We start from the raw sequence: 22,007 nt of genomic DNA on the forward strand, positions 1-22,007 counted from the left end.
CCAGGGGAATTATTATGAATTACTTTGTTCAAGTGATGACAAATATTAAAGCTTAAGAATCATAACTTGGCTTTATTGAGTACCACTGTACTTTTCAGTGCTTTTATTCTACCAACAGCTACTTAATGGGAAACACCTATACGTTAAGCAAGGCAGCCCTAGCAGAAACTAATAGACAGCATATGTGGACCCATTTGAAAACAAGATGTTACACTATAGTCTATAGGTTTAGCCACTAATAATAAACTAATAATTAAATGCAATCATAAATAAACCTGTAGAGCCGGAAAAGGGAGATTTTCTTTTTCATTTTCACCAAGTGTTTAATTGTTGGGGTCTCTGTGTATTTCTAAATGGAAATTATTCAGACATTACAAAAGAAAAAGAACCTAATGATGAAATCAGTATTGCATTAAAGCTTATGTTCATTGGGCCGCCTACAGTCTTCTATAAAAGGTTGGTGAAGACATTTGTCGCTGGATTTCTGTAAACAAGCTTTACATCAGAAAAGGTGATGCCATTTCCTATTTCTTATGAATTAAAAGGCAGAATTTCAGAGGAAGTTATGTAGTTACTATTGCCCAATTACCATTTAAATAACACAAGATCCTAAATTTAGTCATAACATTTTAATTCCTTAATTTGGTATCTTTTGTGTAGATGTTGTTACGAAATCAGTTTCACCCCGGTTCTTTTATTCCTCGGGCATCCAGAGACGGCACCGGACTCAGTAGTCATTTTCACAAAAACCTTTATTAATCTTTATTCATCTTCATTTAAGCATGCACTTCTAGAAGAGGAGATGTGCAAGGCCAGTGTCCCTCTGCAAATCTTCCCTCCTTTGTCTGTGAAACATAGCTTTGTAGAAGCGACCCTATCATAAAACCCCCATGGTGTGCTGCAAACTTGTGTCTGTGTGTGTATACACGAACACGTGAGTGCCTGTGTGTGCACATACCCGTGTGTCCATGTGAGTGCACGTGAGTGAGTGTGCATGTAGGTGTGGGTGTGTCGTAACAGCCAAAGCACTGTGTGCGTGACTTCCTGCCGGTCATAAAAGTAATCTCCTCACCCAAGCTAAACCAAATTCCTTTAGACAACATACAAAACAGAGTTAACAGATTACAAACACTGAGACCCCCACTCTGCATCCACTGGGCCATTGGCCCCTTGTTGTCTTACAGTTACAGATAAGCGTGTGGAGAGTCTCCTGCAAACCTACTTCTAAGTTTATAACAATTATGAGTTTTTATTAAAGGTACAAGCATCAGCAATCCCCAACTGTAGCTTCCTGTCTCCTTTTATGACAGGCAGACCCCCAGTGTCCATAAATTCCTGTCCCTCAACAATTACACACTCTCAGGCCTACAGCTAAGCCAAACTAAAACACACAGACAAATCCTTCCCTGTTCCTCTCATCTACTGCTGGACCCTCTTATCTAAGCAAATTTAACACATTATATTCTAATAATTATTTTCTTGTACTCACAATGTGCAATGCTGCTACATTTTATTCAGCAAGAAGAACTGAAACTGCAGTGAACAAAAGCCCATATCCTTATCATTGTGACAGTCCAAAGGCAGGTAACAATACCGGGGTGAATGACTGGATAATTTACCACAGATGGGGAAGAAATGTGGGGGATTATTAAAATGGAAATTCTTATATAGTGAAGCAAGGTCAGGTTTATTTGTCTTAGATGGGTGGGCAAAACCAAAAATCCAAGTCAGAAATAACAGGGATTGAGCGTGGTTATTATCTTTATCTGCTAACCCAGGCTCTCAGGCCCTCAGGCTCTGCTCTCATACAAAAGAGCATTTCATCATTTCATTTTCTGACCAGGTGAGTGCAACTCAGTCCTAGTTCAGGGATTAGCTGAGAAGTATGATTATTACATTAGAGACAAACAATCTCTAATTTAACTCTGACACAAATAGTAAAGTGCTCATATTGACACAAAGATGTCGTTTGGTGTCCAAAGCTTACTTTGAAATAAGAACACGTGATATAAATTTCAAATTTTTTGAGTTTTTTTTTTTCATTCACTCTTATGTCTTCAAGTGGCTTTTTGCATCCTGAAAAGGCAGAGAGCACAGCAATTAGATTCAAATGTCAGATTGTTTATCAGTGCTCTATCAGGATCTAAATCGTCTCATCTCTGTCTCTGAGGACAAAAACAGTGATTGCAGTCATTAGGATCACTGCTCCAATGCGAAGAGTCCACATGATGTAGCTCACAGGAAACTGATCTGTGTACTCTATGAAAAACAGTACAAAAAAATGTCATGCTTTTGTAACTTTATTATTAAAATCTGGTCAAATTAATGTTTGAACATTTGGAAACTACAGTAAATTACTTCTACAAATAAAACCAAAGCTTTATTTATTGAAGTGCATAATTCAGATTATTTTGAAATTCATTTAAGCTTCTTATCATACCTATAGGTGTGTAGTGAGCTTCTATCTTCACACTGTTGTTCTTGATATACTGGCAGGTGTATGTTTTGTTGTGGGCCCTCTGAGGTTTCACAGTCAAAAGAGAAACACACATCGGTCCAATGTCCCTCGCACCACTGCCGAGCAGCACAGTTCCTGTTTCGTTCAACCAGACGATGCTGTTCTCGCCACACAATTGGGAGTCAGAGTATTTGAAGAGAGTGCACGTTAATGTGATGTATCCATCCCAGTTTTGCGTCTGAGATGCTGCAACTGAGAGAAAACAGGTGATAAAAGAAATCTAAAACTCTGTAACAGGTCCTCAGAACTTTTCCCACATTTCAAACAAATTTCACTGGATTCACTGGTGAGATTTCCCTTTTAATCTGTTGTTTCAGAGGTCGGCATGAATCTGAAACCTTTTAAATTCCCAAACTAAAACTGTTATATGATGTTTGGTCAAATCTTCGCCTCTTTCACAAACACTTGTGTTTGTTTTGATGTGTGTGAATAAACACCAGTACTTGAAGTTTGGATTCCTCTATGCTTATGGATCTATGACAGAAGTAGCTCAAACTGACATAGCCTACCTTGTGCACAGAGAAAGCAAAAGCCAGATGTGTTTTGTATTCATACCATCAGTGTGCAGTTGGCGCATTGTGTGCTTAGTAGATGATGGCTTGTGTGTACTGTTTGATACGGAAACACCATTTTTACGAAGGTGTGAAGAGTTAATCTAGGTGTGTTTGCTTTTGCAAGAGAACTACAATGTTTTGATTATTGGGTGACAGGTTTTCTTATTTGTGTGAAGAGTTTTGCAAAATTAGCCAATAGTTACAAAAAATGTGCTTAAGCAATAGGGCTGAACGATATATCGCATTTGCGATAATATCGCGACATGATCAAGTGCAATTTTCTAACCGCAAAGGCTGCGATTATACTCTGGACATGTCCAAATTCATGGGCTGCATCCTCCTGAGGCCGCATTTGTAGACCGATTACGTCACAGCGACGCGCCGAAGGCTGTCCAAATTACTACCATATCCCAGAATTCATAGCGCGGCCCAGCCAAACTCCAGTTTCCAGCAATGGCGGCCGCTACTAAGTTTTAAAATTACTCATACTAATCTTTCAGGGTCACAAAATAAACTTTTAACATATTTTCAGGCGAGAAAGTAGTTGTGTAAACATCAAATATCTGCTCGGTTTATCAAGATATCCCATATTTGCAAAAGTGCTTCGACGTTTTCAGAGGCGTCTGCTACCCACCAGCTCGACAGCTAGCCGGGAGCTCGAGGGTTACTGATGCGGCCGAGAACGGCACAACTCCCGGCACATCATTTTCAGATCACTGCGGAGTTTCGCTGCTCGGGTTAAACGTAATATATAAGTCACTTAGACAACCTAAAAATGTTATTGTTGGGCTTTTTTCAGTGTTTTGTTTGTTCGTGAGTAAATCGGTTTGGCTGAGATTAAAGTTATTAGATTAGATAAAATAAAACTTTATTAATCCCCCGGGTGGGTTCCTCCTTGGTTTTCACACAGCTGACTAAACGTCAAACAGAAAACTTATTACAGTTTTTACCGAATGCCTAAACACTAACTGTGAATCCTGTAGCACAATTTCTAAAACTAGTCAGACTTATAGCAAAACCACTCACTGAGTGTGCAAAACTAAAAGCACAAAAACTGCTTTGCACTCAGTTTGCAATTTTGTAACACACACTTTGCAAGACTGTAGGCACAATTCACTGCACAACACTCAATTTCCAAATTTCCAACACACTCCTAGCAAAAGTATACACATGTATGGCTATCATTAACACTAATTTGCCAACTGTCTGGCACACTTTCACATGTGAAAACTTTCTTAGATAATTCGTTCACTTTGCAATCAGGCTAAGCACTATACAGTTTTTTTCAATCGCTAACAAGCGCCTACCCATACTTCAGATACTTTTTCTAAACTCTTAACACAGACTCACACCTACAAAAACACAATTGGCCAAATGGATAATTTCCTTCTCAAAAATACATTTTGTTAAATATATACTAACTCTTCATTTCAAAATAGAACACATTTTTCTCTGCACACACTAACTGTACAAAAACACTATAAATCTGACTCAAAATGAAATTAGTCTGTCAAAGAATAACACTTGTTTTCACTCCACAAGGTACATGCAGTCAATCAAAGTACACCAGGTTTCAAAATACTGGCTATTATTGACATTACAAAAACTGCATAGACTTTTATGTTTCAGTTTTACAGGTATTTGCATGCGAAACATGCAATCCACCATTTTGACACCAGAAATGTCTTGGTTGGTAACTGTATGTCCACATGTACAGTAATGTTCACATTCAAAAGCATTCCAGTAAAAAGCAAACAAGTTTTTGTGTCTTTACTGTTTACTACAGGAGGTACAGTAGAAACACGGTATGATAGGACAGAGAAAGTTTTACAGTATTGCTTACAGTGAACAAAATATCCATGAAACACACAAGAGCATTCTGAACAAAAAAACAACAGCAAAAAGCCAAGATAAAAAAAAAAAAGGGGGGGGGGGGGGGGCTAAAAAAAGGCAAAAAATTTGCATCTAATCTCTGCGATCTTCAGGGTTAGGCCACATGTTTTCATCAACATCACATCTGATGTTATCCAAGTCGATACACCTGGGATAAAACCGCCTGGTATGTCGGATCCACCCTTGGCAATCGTCAACTGTGATGTCCCTGGAGCCAGCATCCATGGCTTCAAGGAGGGACATCTGGTCATGTGGCTGATGGTCATAAACCTTCCACCTCCATGCAGAAAAGAACTCCTCTATGGGGTTGAGGAAAGGTGAATAGGGTGGAAGGAAGAAGGAAGAGACTTACCAGTCTTGGGTGGACTTCAAACCATGTTATTGCTTGCAAGTGATGGAAAGCCACATTGTCCCAGGTAATTACAAAGGTCCTCATGTTTTCACCCTCCTGACCCTGCTCTGGAACCAGGCGCTGGTGGAGATCATTGAGAAAGGCAAGCAAGCGCTCTGTATTATAGGGTCCAACCTGACATCTGTGAAGGAGTAATCCTGCATTTGCAATTGCTGCACACATGGTAATGTTTGCCCCTCTCTGTCCTGGCACATCAACTGTGGCCCTTTTTCCAATTACATTTCGTCCACGTCGACGCCTTTTGGCCAGATTGAATCCTGCCTCATCGATGTATATGAATTCATGAGGGGCCTGGTTGGCCTCCAATTCCATAACTCTCTGAAACAAAGTTTATGTAAGTCATGTTATTACTGTATACCATACTGTACTGTAACCTAGTATTGTGTAGGTTACCTACTTGCAAAGTGCAAAGCTTATAGAACTGGACATTGGATTGAATATACACTATACCTGGACATATTGTCGTCGTAGCTCCTTGACCCTCTCACTGTTCCTCTCAAAGGGAACAGTGTAGAGCTGCTTCATCCGCACTCTGTGTTTGGACAATGTCCGCGTAATGGTTGTGAGGCTGATTCTATCGATATTGTCAAATATCTCATGGTCCGCCACAATTCTAGTTTGAATTTCACGCAGTTTTATTGCATTATTTGCAGTAACCATTTCTACAATGGCAAGCTCCTGATCATTACTGAGGAGCTTTCCTCTTCCCCCAGAGGGTGGAAGACGTTGCATTCTTTAGAAAGACAAAAAATTCAACATATGCATTACTGTATGACCATATTGACATGTCAAGTGAGAATAGAAACAATCCATGTAAAATGCAATACTTACCTGTTGGTTTGTTGAAAGATGCGTATAATGGAGGCAACCGTTGACCGCCTCAAATTGGGCTGCACTCTTTCACCAGCCTCTCTTAGTGAAAGACCATGGTTGATTACATGGTCAATGATAGTGGCACGAATTTCATCACTGACTACTGTTCTTGCAGCCCTTGGAATGCCACCACCACGCATTCTTACACCTCTACCTTGCCCTCTCCTTGGGCCTGCTCTTCTCCCTGGGCCCCTTGCTCTTACTCTTCCTCGACCAGACATTACAGTGTTTGTCTTTTTTTTGTTTCCAAAAACATCACTCCTCAAGGTCTTGCCTTATAAACCCCACTGAGTCTAAGCCAGAATGGAAGAAGCTGTGGTTGGCCCAATTTACCCAACATAAATAAGCTGTGTCTCAATTATTCAGTTGTTTGTTTATTATCAGCTGAGATATATTTTTGATATTGATATTGTTTTTGTACTGATATCATTGCAGAAGCAGAGGCTTTTATACTGTATCTAAGGTTTGGAATATTGTTTTTGCTATTGTGGGATGTTGTGTGTTAACATTCGTAGATACTACAAAAACAGTCCATAATTTTGTTGGGAGGTATAACTTGTCTGTTAAGAAAATGTAAGCATTGTGGAAATGTGTTCACTGACTGCATATTGGGTGAACACGACATGAAATGTGTGAATGGTATGGCCACAACAGACTGATGCTGTGCTAATTGTGTTTAGAGTTTTGCAAATGTGACAACTGTTTGGACAAACGCTTGTTAGCGACTGAAAAAAACTGTAATACAGGTAAGCTGTGTGTGCGGAGTACAATGGTGGGAGCAGAAAGAGTGAGAAGTAGAGGAGGCCGAGGAAGAGGACGTGGAGGTGAAGAAGTAGGATGAAGAGGACGACAAGGACAAGGAGGAGCAAGAGGAAGACGAGGAGGGGGCAGAGGAAGCATGTTCACTGCAGACCACGTAACCCATATAGTCATTATGGCGATTGCAAATAATCCTATACTTGGAAATAAACACTTGTGTTTGTTTTGATGTGTTTGACTAAACACCAGTACTTGAAGTTTGGATCCCTCCATGCTTATGGATCTATGACAGAAGTATGAGCTCAAACTGACATAGCCTACCTTGTGCACAGGGAAGGCAAACGCCAGATGTGTTTTGTATTCATACCATCGGTGTGCAGTTGACGCATTGTGTGCTTAGTAGATGATGGCTTGTGTGTACTGTTTGATACGGAAACACCATTTTTACGAAGGTGTGAAGAGTTAATCTAGCTGTGTTTGCTTTTGCAAGAGAACTACAATGTTTTGATGATTGGGTGACAGGTTTTCTTATTTGTGTGAAGAGTTTTGCAAAATTAGCCAATAGTTACAAAAAATGTGCTTAAGCATTCAGAAAAAACTGTAAACAGAAGTATGAGACAGTCGAGAATTTACACCAGTGTCTGGTTATATTTTAGATAGCAAGAAGCAGACGGCCGAGTTTATTAAACTCCACCGAGACAGCGGTGACGCTAATCAGAACTAGACCGTCCAATTTCACGCCTTTAAATTTTAAAGGCGTGTTTGTGTGTGTGTTTATACAATTGCTATTATGTTTGCACTTTATGTGTAATGTTACTGACTGCAGCGATCAGTAAGATGTGTGTATTTTTTATTTATTAGTTTTATTTATTTAATATTATTTTTTAATTTAATGACTGTCTAGTAGTTCACAGATGTCGAAAAACTGAGTGTGGTAAAGCCACTGATTTTTTTTATGTATATTTCTGCAATCTGCACATTGTACTGACTTTCATTTTAATGTTTACACCAGGGTTCCTTGTCAGCACTTTATGCTCAGATGTTTGTAAGCTAAAAATAAACTATTGTGTATGTTCAAATATACTGTTGTGATTGAAGAAGTTAAATAAAAATGTCAGTCATCAATTCATGCATCACCTCATGTCATCATAACAGAGGTCTGTCTTCCAGGAAAGAACAGTTTAAAATTAATGTAATATAGTATTGGCCATACTATATGATGTATTGCTTGTCTTTGTTTAATAATACAGAAGACAAAGACCTTAAAAAATAATCGCATATCGCATCGCAATCGCAATATTGGGGCAAAAAATCGCAATTAGATTATTTTCCATAATCGTTCAGCCCTATTAAGCAATCAGAAAAAACTGTAATAACTATAGCGCCATATCTAAATTAGCTTAGTTTAGTAGTGAACAACTACAATATTTTTTTACAATCCTTTTTTTTTCTTTTCCAACATTAGTCAAGATTCAGAAAACAACACAACACAATAACTGCTGCTATTAAAGTGGTGAATGATATTATGCTGTCCTCGCCCTGAGTCTCTTAGTTTCACCAGCTAGACAGCGAGATAATGATGCTCCAATAACCAGACTTATTTTCCTTTTTGCGCTGACTTATTGAAGAATGGCCTCTGACCATTGCCTTCTCTATGACCATCGTAAAACTGAAAGTACAAAATACTGTATTAGCTAACTAACATTGTAAACTAGCTTGTTACACTCTTACTGCAAGCTAACAAGATAAAACTTTCAAATGTACAAATTATCGTACCATTTTTACACAAAACAAAAGATAATAATTATTTTATCGACTGTATAGGAATTTCTTTCACTTATCTATTAATCACATTATTGTAATGCCTTGGTGCCACTGGATTTTAACATGTCTGACACTCATACTTAAGACAAATGGTAGGGGGTGTAGTAAGGATGTTGGGGGAAACAGGAACTCCAGAGGACCAGTCTTTTGTCTCTTCGAGGACTCTGGGAAGTAGCAAGGGAGTGTGAACCTTAAGGTGTGAAACAGCTGTGTACTGCCTTTTGTTCCTGGAGAAGGTATTTAACTAAGAGCCATGCTAGGCTCAGTGAGACTCTGCTGACCCTGCCCCGTGGTCATGTAGGCTCTCCATCAAGCTTGGTTGTATGTTCTTTGTGTGTTTGGATTAAAAAATGTTAGCTGCCGCTCACCGCTCATCTGCAGGCTTTATTTAAATAGAAAACTTCCACAACACGACACTCATACATACAAACATATCTTGTCCAAGGAAACAACATTTTAAGGTCCGTATCAGCTTAGAACATTACGGTATCACTTTCCGCCATCTTTTATTTCTTCTTCACGTTCTCATTTTTTCCCTTCCCAAAGTAACCAAACCCATATTACAAAGCAGCCACTAGAGGGAGCTCTAGGGCAGTTTACAACTATAATATCCAATTTAAGTTATAAAAGGCAGAACACTCCTCACCTGGTACAATATAATTGTGCCATTACAACAAACTTTTCTAATAAACATTTTGAACAGTTTAGGGCTATTTCAAACACTTATATATATCACTTGATAAAAGCAAAACCATATCAGCGATGGGTCTCAAAAACACTTATTCATTTCCATCCTTCACAGTCTTTACTTCTGCTTTTCGAACCTTATTGTCCTTGCTCTCAAATGTTCTTACAACTTTTCCCATGGACCAGTCATTTCTGTGTGCGAGAGCATCTTTCAATAACACAACATCACCAACTTTTATGTTTGTTTTATCATCAGTCCATTTTCTCCTTTGCTGTAGTGTTGAAAGATATTCACTTTTCCACTGTTTCCAAAAGCAGTCTGCCAAACACTGTACTTGCTTCCATTGCTTTGAGTAGAGGTCTGGCGGTCCAAAGCTTCCTGTTGGTGCAGATAATGCATTGACCTTTTGTGTAGGAGCATTGCTGGAGTGAGAAGGTTTGGTTTGTCTGGATCTGTTGAGACTGGTACAAGTGGTCTTGCATTCATTATTGCCATTACTTCTGCCATGAATGTACTTAACATTTCATGCGATAGTTGGACATGTACGGCTTTCAACAGAATACCATCTAGGATGCGCCTTGCAACTCCAATAAGTCTCTCCCATGATCCACCCATGTGTGACGAGTGTGGGGGATTAAACAGCCATGTGCATCCTTTCTCTTGCAGGTATGAGTTTAGTTCTGTGTCCTTGTGATCAATTTGCAACTCATTGCATGCTCCAACAAAATTTGTACCTCTATAAGATGTGAGTATTTGAGCAGGTCCACGGATGCAGAAAAATCTCCTTAGCGCATTGATGAAGCTGGATGTTGACATTGTTTCAATGAGCTCAATGTGCACAGCTCTCGTGGACATGCAGGTGAAAAGCACAGCCCAGCGTTTACTGTCTGCACTCCCTCCTCTGGTGCGACATGTGGTGACCGTCCAGGGTCCAAAGACATCCAGTCCTACACTAGTGAACGGTGGCATTGGTGTCAGCCTGTCCACGGGTAAATCTGCCATCTTTTGGGTCTGAAGTCGTCATCAAAGCTTTTGACACACTTGTAAATAACAGAAGAGACGAGCTGTTTACTGCCAATAATCCAAAATCCAGCACCTCTGAGCGCTCCTTCTGTTAGGTGACGCCCCTGATGTGCTACCTTCTCATGATAGTATCTAATAAGAAGGATGGCTATATGATGAGCATTTGGGATAATGAGTGGATGTTTCTCATCTTTTGTCAGGTGCCAATCGACCCCCTAGTCTGAGGAGCCCATCTTCATCAATAACTGGATTTAACCTTTGAAGACAGCTTTGTTTTGGAAGTGGCTGATTTTCTTTTATGCATCTGTACTCTTCTTTGAACGTTTCACTTTGTACTGTGTGAATGATGAACTTTGCTGCTGTAGACACTTCATCTGCGGTGTTAGTTTCACTGAAACACTTCCAGCCTTTACCTTCTGTGTTTGTTTTCTTGAATGATGCTGCCACACGCTTTAGTGATGCAATAGTGCGACACAATCTCATCCAGAGAGAGAGAATCTTTCAAAACGGCATGGCTCTAGCTGTGTTACTGAGGCTTTGGTAACAAAACTTGTTATATCAGGTCTGATCTCTGCATCTGTGTCAGGATCGATCAGTGTGAAACCATCACAGTGAGACTTCTCTATGTCGTGTTGTGTCAAAAAGGAAGGACCACTAAACCAGTTCGTAGAAGCCAATGCAGAAGCTGCAATCGGTCTAGTGGCTGTGTCTGCTGGATTGTCACTAGTGGCTATGTAAAACCACTGTGCTGGATGTGTAGTCTTCCTGGTTCTAATCACTCGGTTAGCCAAGTGTAGAACCTCTTTGTGTTGTTGTGTATGTAACCAAGAACGATTTTACTGTCTGTGAAAAATCTGACAGTGTCTACTTCAATGTCAATCTCATCTCTAATGAGTTCGTACATCTCTACAGCTAACACTGCTGCACATAACTCCAATCTAGGAACAGTGTGGGCGGGTCTTGGGGCTACTTTGGACTTGCCCATGATGAAACCTGAGTGCCACTGACCTTCACCATCAAGAGCTCTCAGATATGCCACTGCTCCTATAGCCATATTGGAGGCATCTGAAAATATGCACAGTTCTTTTTTCACAGCAATGGCCTGGGAGAATGGGAGGTAGCACCTCGGTATCTGTAGCCACTCAAGATCCTTCAATGAGCTTCTCCATTTGCTCCATTCATCTTCTCTTTCTGCAGGAAGTGATTCATCCCAGTCCTTTTGCTCCGAGGTCAATTCACGGAGAAGAGCGTTTCCCTGCATTGTGATGGGTGACACGAAACCCAGCGGGTCATACAGACTGTTAACAGTGGCCAAGACACCTCTCCTGGTGAACGGCTTTTGTTCAGTGGTGACGTGAAAGTTAAAACAGTCATTTTTAAGATTCCACAGTACCCCCAAGCTCCTTTGCAGGGGTATGTCATCCGACTTTAAATCCAAGTCTTTTAGATCCTTGGCTCTCTCAGCAGCAGGAAACGCTTCCACTACTTTGTGGTCATTAGAGGCTATTTTATGTAGCCTTAAGTTTGACTGTGCCAGCATCTTTTGAGCGCTTGTGAGAGTCTCAACAGCTTCTTCCACTGTTGCTGTGGATGTGAGACCATCATCAACATAAAAATGTCTCATTACAAACTGCTTTGCATCATGTCCGTGCTCTTCTTCTCCCTTGACTGCAGCATGCCTCATACAATAAATAGCCACAGCTGGGGAAGGGCTATTCCCAAAAACATGAACCCTCATTCTATAGTCACAAATACCTTGGTCGGGATCATTATCTTCATACCAAAGGAATCTCAGATAATCCCTATGATCCTCTCTCACTTCAAAACAATAAAACATTTGTTGCACATCAGCTGGAAATGCTACAGGCTCTTTCCTAAAACCCATAAGGACACCCAGTAGTGTGTTATTCAGGTCGGGTCCACTTAATAAGACTTTGTTAAGGGACTGTCCTTCAAATTCTGCACTTGAGTCAAAGACTACTCTCAGCTGATTAGGGTTTTGTGGGTGGTACACACCGAAGGATGGCAAGTACCAGTGTTCTTTGTTTGAGTCCAAATGTGGAGCGACTTCTGCATGATCATTGTCCAGCATGTTTTGAATGAATTCGATATATTGTCTTTTCATGGGTTCCGGTCCAGTGTCTTTCTGAGAGATTGGAGGCGCTTGAATGCTTGCTCTCTGTTACTCGGAAGCTCTGGTCTTGGAGAGCGGAATGGCAAAGGCGCCACCCAGCTGTTACATTCATTTTGATACACCTCCTTCTCCATGATGTCAATGAAGTCTTTGTCCTCTACTGACGGTGCTGGTTTGTCATCATCTTTTGTCCTGTCAAAAACAATTTCTCCCAGTTGATTGGTGTTTGTGTTTCCCCTGTCCTTTTTGGGGTCAGGTGTGGTGTTTAACTGGTCTTTGATTTGAAACGTGTTAGGACATGGGCAGAGGTAAGAAGCACGGCCATTCTGAAGAATATGTGTTTTGAGAACACTCACACTAGGGGGCTTATGCGTCTTTCCCATGCAGGCTTCCCCAACTATAACCCAGCCTAAATCCAAACGCTGCGCATAAGGTGTATTGTGTGGCCCACTGATTGTCTCTCTGACTTTGTGTACCTGTATAATGTCTCTTCCCAAAAGCGACAGAATAGGTACTTGTTCTTCTACAGGAGGTACTTTTTCAGCTATCTTCTGTAAGTGTGGGAACTTCATGGCCACTTGTGGAGAGGGAATCTCTCTTCTGTCGTCTGGAATCATGTCCCATTCAATCAGGTTTGGGAGTGGGAGCTTTACTTTACCATCCATTGACTCAATCATGAAGTTTATTGCCGTTCTGCCGACATTATCTGACAGTCCTGAGCATGTTCTGAGCTTGTAAGTCTCTGAGCGTGTCTTAATATTAAAGAGCTCAAAAAACTGAGACTTAGCTAGTGACTTGTTACTTTGTTCATCAAGCACTGCATACATCTTTCTAGCCTGTTCTTTTTCACCTTCTGGATAGACTAACACGGGACTTATTTTTGAGCATGAATGTGGGCTATCTTCATCACCACAGACTTCTGTGCATTTGGAAACAACTGAGGCATTTGAACTATCCTGTGTCTCCCCGCCATCATCTTTATCAGCTCCAGAGCTCTCAGCTGGAGCAGGGGGTGGACCTGGATGTAGCACTGCTAAATGCCTGTCGCTACCACAGTCCATACATTTTATTTGAGCCCTGCAGTCCCTTGCTAGATGTTGAGTAGAGCCACAGCATTTAAAACAGATTCTGTTCTCTTTTAAAAATGACTTGCGCTCATCTATGGGCTTTGCTCTAAAACTCTTGCACCTTTTACAGTTTTTTCTGAATGCTTAAACCCTAACTGTGATTCCTGTAGCACAATCTCTAAAACTATTCAGACTTATAGCAAAACCACTCACTGAGTTTGCAAAACTAAAAGCACAAAAACTGCTTTGCACTCAGTTTGCAATTTTGTAACACACACTTTGCACAACTGTAGGCACAATTCACTGCACAACACTCAATTACCAAATTTCCAACACACTCCTAGCAAAAGTATACACATGTATGGCTATCATTAACACTAATTTGCCAACTGTCTGGCACACTTTCACATGTGAAAACTTTTTTAGATAATTCGTTCACTTTGCAATCAGGCTAAGCACTATAATACAGGTAAGCTGTGTGTGCGGAGTACAATGGAGGGAGCAGGAAGAGTGAGAAGTAGAGGAGGCCGAGGAAGAGGACGTGGAGGTGAAGAAGTAGGATGAAGAGGACGACAAGGACAAGGAGGAGCAAGAGGAAGACGAGGAGGGGTGAGAGGAAGATGAGGAGGGGGGAGAGGAAGGGTAGGAAGAGTAAGAAATAGAATTGCTGATGACATCAGAGCTACAATAGTGGACCATGTAATCAACCGTGGAATGACCCTGAGGGTAGCTGGCCAACGGGTCCAGCCTAACTTGAGCCGCTACACTGTAGCAAGTACCATAAGGACATCTTGAAATGAGAATCGGTTAGTACAGTCACTTCGCACAAAGATTTGTAGCACTGCCATATGCCAATGAGAAACACACCAATACCATTGATGTAAAAATACTGAAATTGTTACTTTACAGAATTGCTAGATGACCAGATGCTGGGACAGAGGAAGCATGTTCACTGCAGACCAAGTAACCCATATAGTCATTATGGCGATTGCAAATAATCCTATACTTGGAAATAAACACTTGTGTTTGTTTTGATGTGTTTGAATAAACACCAGTACTTGAAGTTTGGATCCCTCTATGCTTATGGATCTATGACAGAAGTATGAGCTCAAACTGACATAGCCTACCTTGTGCACAGAGAAAGCAAAGGCCAGATGTGTTTTGTATTCATACCATCAGTGTGCAGTTGGCGCATTGTGTGCTTAGTAGATGATGGCTTGTGTGTACTGTTTGATACGGAAACACCATTTTTACAAAGGTGTGAAGAGTTAATCTAGCTGTGTTTGCTTTTGCAAGAGAACTACAATGTTTTGATGATTGGGTGACAGGTTTTCTTATTTGTGTGAAGAGTTTTGCAAAATTAGCCAATAGTTACAAAAAATGTGCTTAAGCAATCAGAAAAAACTGTAAGAGGGTGACGCTTCTTATGTATTGGGCATACCTTGTCAGGGCTTTCTATAGGCTTGCTGTAACTATTTTGAGGTGAACTTGTGCCTGTAGGAATGTCCATTTTGTGTACACTAATCACTTGCCTGTTACTGCCTCTGAAGCTTTTCTCCTTCTTGAAGCTTGTGTCGGCAGGAGGTGTGATGACAAAGCTTGGGTCGTTTCTTATTTTGGCTTGTTGTCTTACAAACTTTGAAAAGACACTGAAAGGGGGGGAAACAACTTTATGTTCTTCTTTGTACTTTGCTCCTGTTGCAATCCATTTTTCCTGCAGTCCATATGGTAACTTTTCCACAATGGGGTTGACTCCGCGAGCTGTGTCCAAATATGAGAGGCCTGGTAGGTATCCTCCATCTTTTGCACATTCTATTTCCTGAAGAACGTCACCCAGCTCTCTTAACTTTGTGTTGTCTCTGTTGTTTAGTTTGGGAAACTGTTCAATCTTTTTTAACAGTGCATTTTCTACCACTTCTGGAGATCCATAACATTCCTCGAGTCTTTGCCACACAAGGTTGAGAGCTGCAGCTGGATTAAAGACATGGACTGATCGGATTCTTTTGGCCTGGTGACCAGACTCAACTCCAAGCCAATTGACCATTAAATCTAGCTCCTCTTGAGGTGTAACATGCAAGTCTTTAATAGCACTTTGAAATGACGCCTTCCACTCACAGTAGTTTTCTGGGTGGTCATCAAACTGCAAAAGTCCAGTACTTAACATTTCCCTCTGTGTCAGGTACCTTGTAATATCCTGGACACCCTGTGTCTCTGTTGATGTTTGAAGAGTGTCGTACGGATAAGGTTTGGGGGAATCCAGTCTCTCTCTCTGTTGTGTTTGGAGTTCCACTTTAACATTAGCCTTTTGAGCACTATGTGAGCCGTCTTTGTCTATATCTGCATTCATAGCCATTTCGCATTGTTCACGTGCAGCTTTGTGACAGGCAAGTGGATCTACTTTTAATTTGAATTCTTCAAGGGAAATATCTGAGTGTTTTTGTACATACTCTGCTGTGCGTTGTTTTGAACTAGTGGGTGGTCCCACCAATGGATAGCGCAGTTCACTTTTTGAGAGTCACTCCTCCTCTTCTTCATAAACTGCAACCTCTGCTTCTGCAACTGCAACAGCCTTTTGACAACTCAAAACATGTAAATTAGCCTCAAGTTCAGTTTTTTGTTTCATTATAGCTGCTTCTCTTTCTGAATACGCCAGCTGTGCATGTGCAGCCTCTGCTTTTGCTCGTGCTTTAAGTGCTGCAGAACTTGTGGATGAACGCTTGGATGTACGCGAGCATCTAGACTCCCCCTGTGTGTCTGCGTTGCTTGCATTATCCTTGTTCTCCATATCCACTGCGTTGTGCACTTGTTCTGTTTCTCTTTGGTCTAGTGTTTCTTCCTCTTCTGGAAGATCCAGTTGATTTTGCTTTCCTGACCGTAGACTCATAACTGATGTGCTGAAAATAGCTCCTCCTGCCCGCTGCGCTAATGTCTTTTTACTGTGTGTCTGCGCCCTGAGTCTCTTAGTTTCACCAGCTAGACAGTGAGATAACGATGCTCCAATAACCAGACTTATTTTCCTTTTTGCGCTGATTTATTGAAGAATGGCCTCTGACCATTGCCTTCTCTTTGACCATCGTAAAACTGAAAGTACAAAATACTGTATTAGCTAACTAACATTGTAAACTAGCTTGTTACACTCTTACTGCAAGCTAACAAGATAAAACTTTCAAATGTACAAGTTATCGTACCATTTTTACACAAAACTGAAGATAATAATTATTTTATCGACACTCATACTTACAGACATATCTTGTCCAAGGCAACAACATGTTAAGGTCCGTATCAGCTTAGAACGATAACATTACGGTATCACTTTCCGCCATCTTTTATTTCTTCTTCACGTTCTCATTTTTTCCCCTTTCCAAAGTAACCAAACCCATATTACAAAGCAGCCACTAGAGGGAGCTCTAGGGCAGTTTACAACTATGATATCCAATTTAAGTTATAAAAGGCAGAACAGATATTATTGATGCAATGAACTGCAAAAAATACTGTGCTGCTCTTTTTCTTGACTGGAAGCTTGAAGCTTTTTGACACAATAACCATGCCATTTTAGTAAACAGACTAAACAATATTGGTTTATCTTTAATTTCTTTGTCAAATTACTTTCTTCTTCCTCTTTTCTCCCAGTACCCAAAGGAGTTCCTCAGGGCTCCATATTAGGACCGTTGGTCTTTATCTCTATATGAATAACCTTTCTGATAATTTATCAAATGCAGCATTCCATCTTTTTGCAGATGACACAACTATTTATTCTTCATCTCCTACAGTAGCACAAACCCTTGAATTTCTGCAGTCTGCCTTCAGTCCTATTTAACTTAACTTACGGTGTTAAATGTAGACAAATCCGAGTTCATGTTGTTCTCAAATGGCAGAGTTGTTTCCTAAAAATAAAACAATTCAAGGTGCTGAAATTGTTCACATCTTAAAAGTATCTAGGTATTATTATAGATCAGAATTTGCCAATTATAGAAGTGTACACTAAAAGAGAAAGTATGCTGTATAGTGCAGACTAGGACCTGAGGCACCACACCAGCTCCAGCTGCAGCATCAAGAGCCTTTGAGTCTGTCTCTCTCTCTCTTCAACCCACCTGCCAGTCATTAAGCAATTAATTCACTACCACAGAAGTCACAGTCTAGTGTGCTAGCTGTGGTTTATATACATGTTTCTTGCTCTTTGACAATGTCTAAAAAAATAGTTTTTCTATAAATTTTGAAACATTCTGAGAAAAAAAATTGTCTCTTTCAGTTCAAATAACACATTTTGGATATTTTCTTTCAAGGCCATGGGGACAATAGATGCTGTTTTTATTGAGTCAACAAACTCTGTCTTCTTAGTAATGGTTCTGATTGTGCTGATACTGATCCTCTTCATCTCTTCCTCAAGCTTCAGTTCCAAAAGAAATGTAAAGGAGCCTCCAGGACCGAGAGCATTTCCCCTACTGGGGAATCTTCTGCAGCTGGACCTGAAAAGACTTGATATCTCATTAATGGAGGTCAGTTTTTTTTGTGGCAACTTTTCAGGGATTTTTTTCCCCCCCTGTGGCAGCTTTTTCACCTTTGATCTTCCGATGTCTGTGAAAATATCAACATACTCCACTGTTCTTAGTTATTTAAGAAATATGGATCAGTCTTCACCATCTATCTGGGACCTAAAAAAAGTGGTGGTACTGGCAGGATAAAGGACAGTGAAGGAGGCACTTGTTGATTGCATGTTTGCATGTGAAGACAAGATTATGGAGGAATGTCAATACCTATTGATAGTTTCAAGAAATCTAAAGGTACAGTTGAGTTTGTTTAAACTGGGATGAACTAGTATTATCTGAAATTTTACTTAAATATCTTTTTTTTCCTTTTTTGGGGGGGAGGGCACAGGAGAAGCTTTTGATACAACCCAACCAATTAACTGTGCAGTCTCTAACATAATCTGCTCCATTGTCTATGGACACAGATTTGAATATGATGATTCAATCATTTGCTAATGTTAATGTCTATGTGCAACGTGTTGCAATTTTTTCTGTTAATCAATAGAGAGAGATTATTTTCATAGTGGAGTTTTTGTTTTGTTTTTTTGTTTTTTTTGTAAAGAATAACTTTTGTTCTTGAACCTGCATCACAGAGCTTTGAAGTAAATGTAAAATAAGTGTTGGACAACTTTTTTTTTATACTACTGAAGCTCCTTAAACTTTATTTTAGTGACTTTGCTGTTAAATGTCTATGTGCAGAAGGCTGGGATTATCAAAAGTCACTTCCATGATGATAACCTTTTAATTACAGTAATGAATCTGTTTGCTGCCGGCAAACACTGAGATGAGATGGGCACTTCTGCTTATAGCCAAATATCCAAAGATATAGGGTGAGGTGCCTGAGTAATCCTTGATTTGAAAATGCCAATGGACAGGAAGGAGTGACCATAACAAAATCAAAGGAAAGAAGTGATGTAAATTGCATTTCTTGACTATACAGTGGGGCAAAAAAGTATTTAGTCAGCCACCGATTGTGCAAGTTCCCCCACTTAAAATGATGACAGAGGTCAGTAATTTGCACCAGAGGTACACTTCAACTGTGAGAGACAGAATGTGGAAAAAAAATCCATGAATTCACATGGTAGGATTTGTAAAGAATTTATTCGTAAATCAGGGTGGAAAATAAGTATTTGGTCAATAACAAAAATACAACTCAATACTTTGTAACATAACCTTTGTTGGCAATAACAGAGGTCAAACGTTTACTATAGGTCTTTACCAGGTTTGCACACACAGTAGCTGGTATTTTGGCCCATTCCTCCATGCAGATCTTCTCGAGAGCAGTGATGTTTTGGGGCTGTCGCCGAGCAACACGGACTTTCAACTCCCGCCACAGATTTTCTATGGGGTTGAGGTCTGGAGACTGGCTAGGCCACTCCAGGACTTTCAAATGCTTCTTACGGAGCCACTCCTTTGTTGCCCAGGCGGTGTGTTTTGGATCATTGTCATGTTGGAAGACCCAGCCTCGTTTCATCTTCAAAGTTCTCACTGATGGAAGGTGGTTTTGGCTCAAAATCTCACGATACATGGCCCCATTCATTCTGTCCTTAACACGGATCAGTCGTCCTGTCCCCTTGGCAGAAAAACAGCCCCATAGCATGATGTTTCCACCCCCATGCTTCACAGTAGGTATGGTGTTCTTGGGATGCAACTCCGTATTCTTCTTCCTCCAAACACGACGAGTTGAGTTTATACCAAAAAGTTCTACTTTGGTTTCATCTGACCACATGACATTCTCCCAATCCTCTGCTGTATCATCCATGTGCTCTCTGGCAAACTTCAGACGGGCCTGGACATGCACTGGCTTCAGCAGCGGAATACGTCTGGCACTGCGGGATTTGATTCCCTGCCGTTGTAGTGTGTTACTGATGGTGACCTTTGTTACTTTGGTCCCAGCTCTCTGCAGGTCATTCACCAGGTCCCCCCGTGTGGTTCTGGGATCTTTGCTCACCGTTCTCATGATCATTTTGACCCCACGGGATGAGATCTTGCGTGGAGCCCCAGATCGAGGGAGATTATCGGTGGTCTTGTATGTCTTCCATTTTCTGATGATTGCTCCCACAGTTGATTTTTTTTCACACCAAGCTGCTTGCCTATTGTAGATTCACTCTTCCCAGTCTGGTGCAGGTCTACAATACTTTTCCTGGTGTCCTTCGAAAGCTCTTTGGTCTTGGCCATGGCGGAGTTTGGAGTCTGACTGTTTGAGGCTATGGACAGGTGTCTTTTATACAGATGATGGGTTCAAACAGGTGCCATTCATACAGGTAACGAGTGGGGGACAGAAAAGCTTCTTACAGAAGACGTTACAGGTCTGTGAGAGCCAGAGATTTTCCTTGTTTGAGGTGACCAAATACTTATTTTCCACCCTGATTTACGAATAAATTCTTTACAAATCCTACCTTGTGAATTCATGGATTTTTTTTTCACATTCTGTCTCTCACAGTTGAAGTGTACCTCTGGTGCAAATTACTGACCTCTGTCATCATTTTAAGTGGGGGAACTTGCACAATCGGTGGCTGACTAAATACTTTTTTGCCCCACTGTAGCTTAGGGTTTTCAGAGATAAAATGTGTCCACTTTGTCTTTCATGTACCAGAAGAGGTCCAGGAGGAGCTGAGGAGGGTCATAGAAGACCAACAGGTGCAGGTTGCTGACAGGAAAAGTCTGCCCTTCACTGACACCGTCATCCATGAGATACAGAGACTGAGCAGCATCATCCCCACTACACTTCCCCACAAAACCACCCGAGACATCACTTTTCAGTCTAACCTTCTCGATAAAGTGAGAAGGTTAGACTGAATAACCCACCTCCTATATTCTCATTGGTTTAACTGAATGCATAAAACTGAATCTTGAAGGCAGGTTGTTAAGCAACTGCAGAAAGAGGGGAATGATTGGCCTTAGAAAACACGTATGTGCTGTTTCTTTTCATTCCGGTCCTTTTTGTGCCTCATGTGCTAATGGGGTTTTGCCAGTAGGGGGCGCTGTATTTGAGAGGGCTCATGAATGCCTCTATAAAAGAAGACTGATTTGTGAATGGGAGAATAAAAATGTTTGGAGCACACGCTCGCGAAACACAAGTGGATGCTGTGTAATTATTCAAAGCTATACGAAGACAACACATGGTACCAGGAGTAAAAGTGGGAGAGCGGAAGCGATAGTAGCTCAAAGTTCTGTTTGAGATGGAAAGTTTGAAGCCTCCGGAAGGACTGAAACTGGTGGGGAATGTGGACAGCAACTGGCGGTGTTTTAAGCAGCAGTTTGAGCTGTACATGGCTGCCATGGGACTGGACTCTAAACCCGATGCCAGGAAAATTGCATTGCTGCTCACGGTAGCTGGTCCTCAAGCCATTGAAGTCTTCAACACGTTTGAGTTTGAGGAAGTTGGTGACAGGAATAAGTATGACAGAGTGGTTGAAAAGTTTGATGCACACTGTTCACCACAGAAGAACACAGTATATGAAAGGTATGTTTTCCAATCTCGGATGCAGCAACCAGAAGAAACTTTTGATTGCTTTGTGACTGATTTGAAGCTAAAGGCACAGTCATGTGATTTTGGAGAGCTGAAAGATTCTATGGTTCGTGATCAAATTGTGTATGGGATCCATGATAAACGGACTAGAGAACGGCTGCTCAGAGATTCCAAGTTAACTCTGGATGAAGCAGAAAGACTGTGTCATGCGAGTGAGTTAGCCCTGCAGCATGCAAAGACATTTAATGAGACGAGCGTCGCTGC

At 40.9% G+C, this 22,007-nt stretch overlaps 1 pseudogene; it reads left to right on the forward strand.

The window, feature by feature from the left end:
- LOC147313095 (cytochrome P450 2K1-like) overlaps nt 1-22,007 on the forward strand; it is a 66,658-nt pseudogene that overhangs the window by 39,050 nt on the left and 5,601 nt on the right.

Source organism: Aulonocara sp. 'chitande type north' Nkhata Bay, linkage group LG15 (assembly GCF_057382095.1).
Source record: "Aulonocara sp. 'chitande type north' Nkhata Bay isolate Kocher_YH1m ecotype deep benthic linkage group LG15, A_spYH_male_GT1.1, whole genome shotgun sequence".
Lineage (NCBI taxonomy): Eukaryota > Metazoa > Chordata > Actinopteri > Cichliformes > Cichlidae > Aulonocara > Aulonocara sp. 'chitande type north' Nkhata Bay.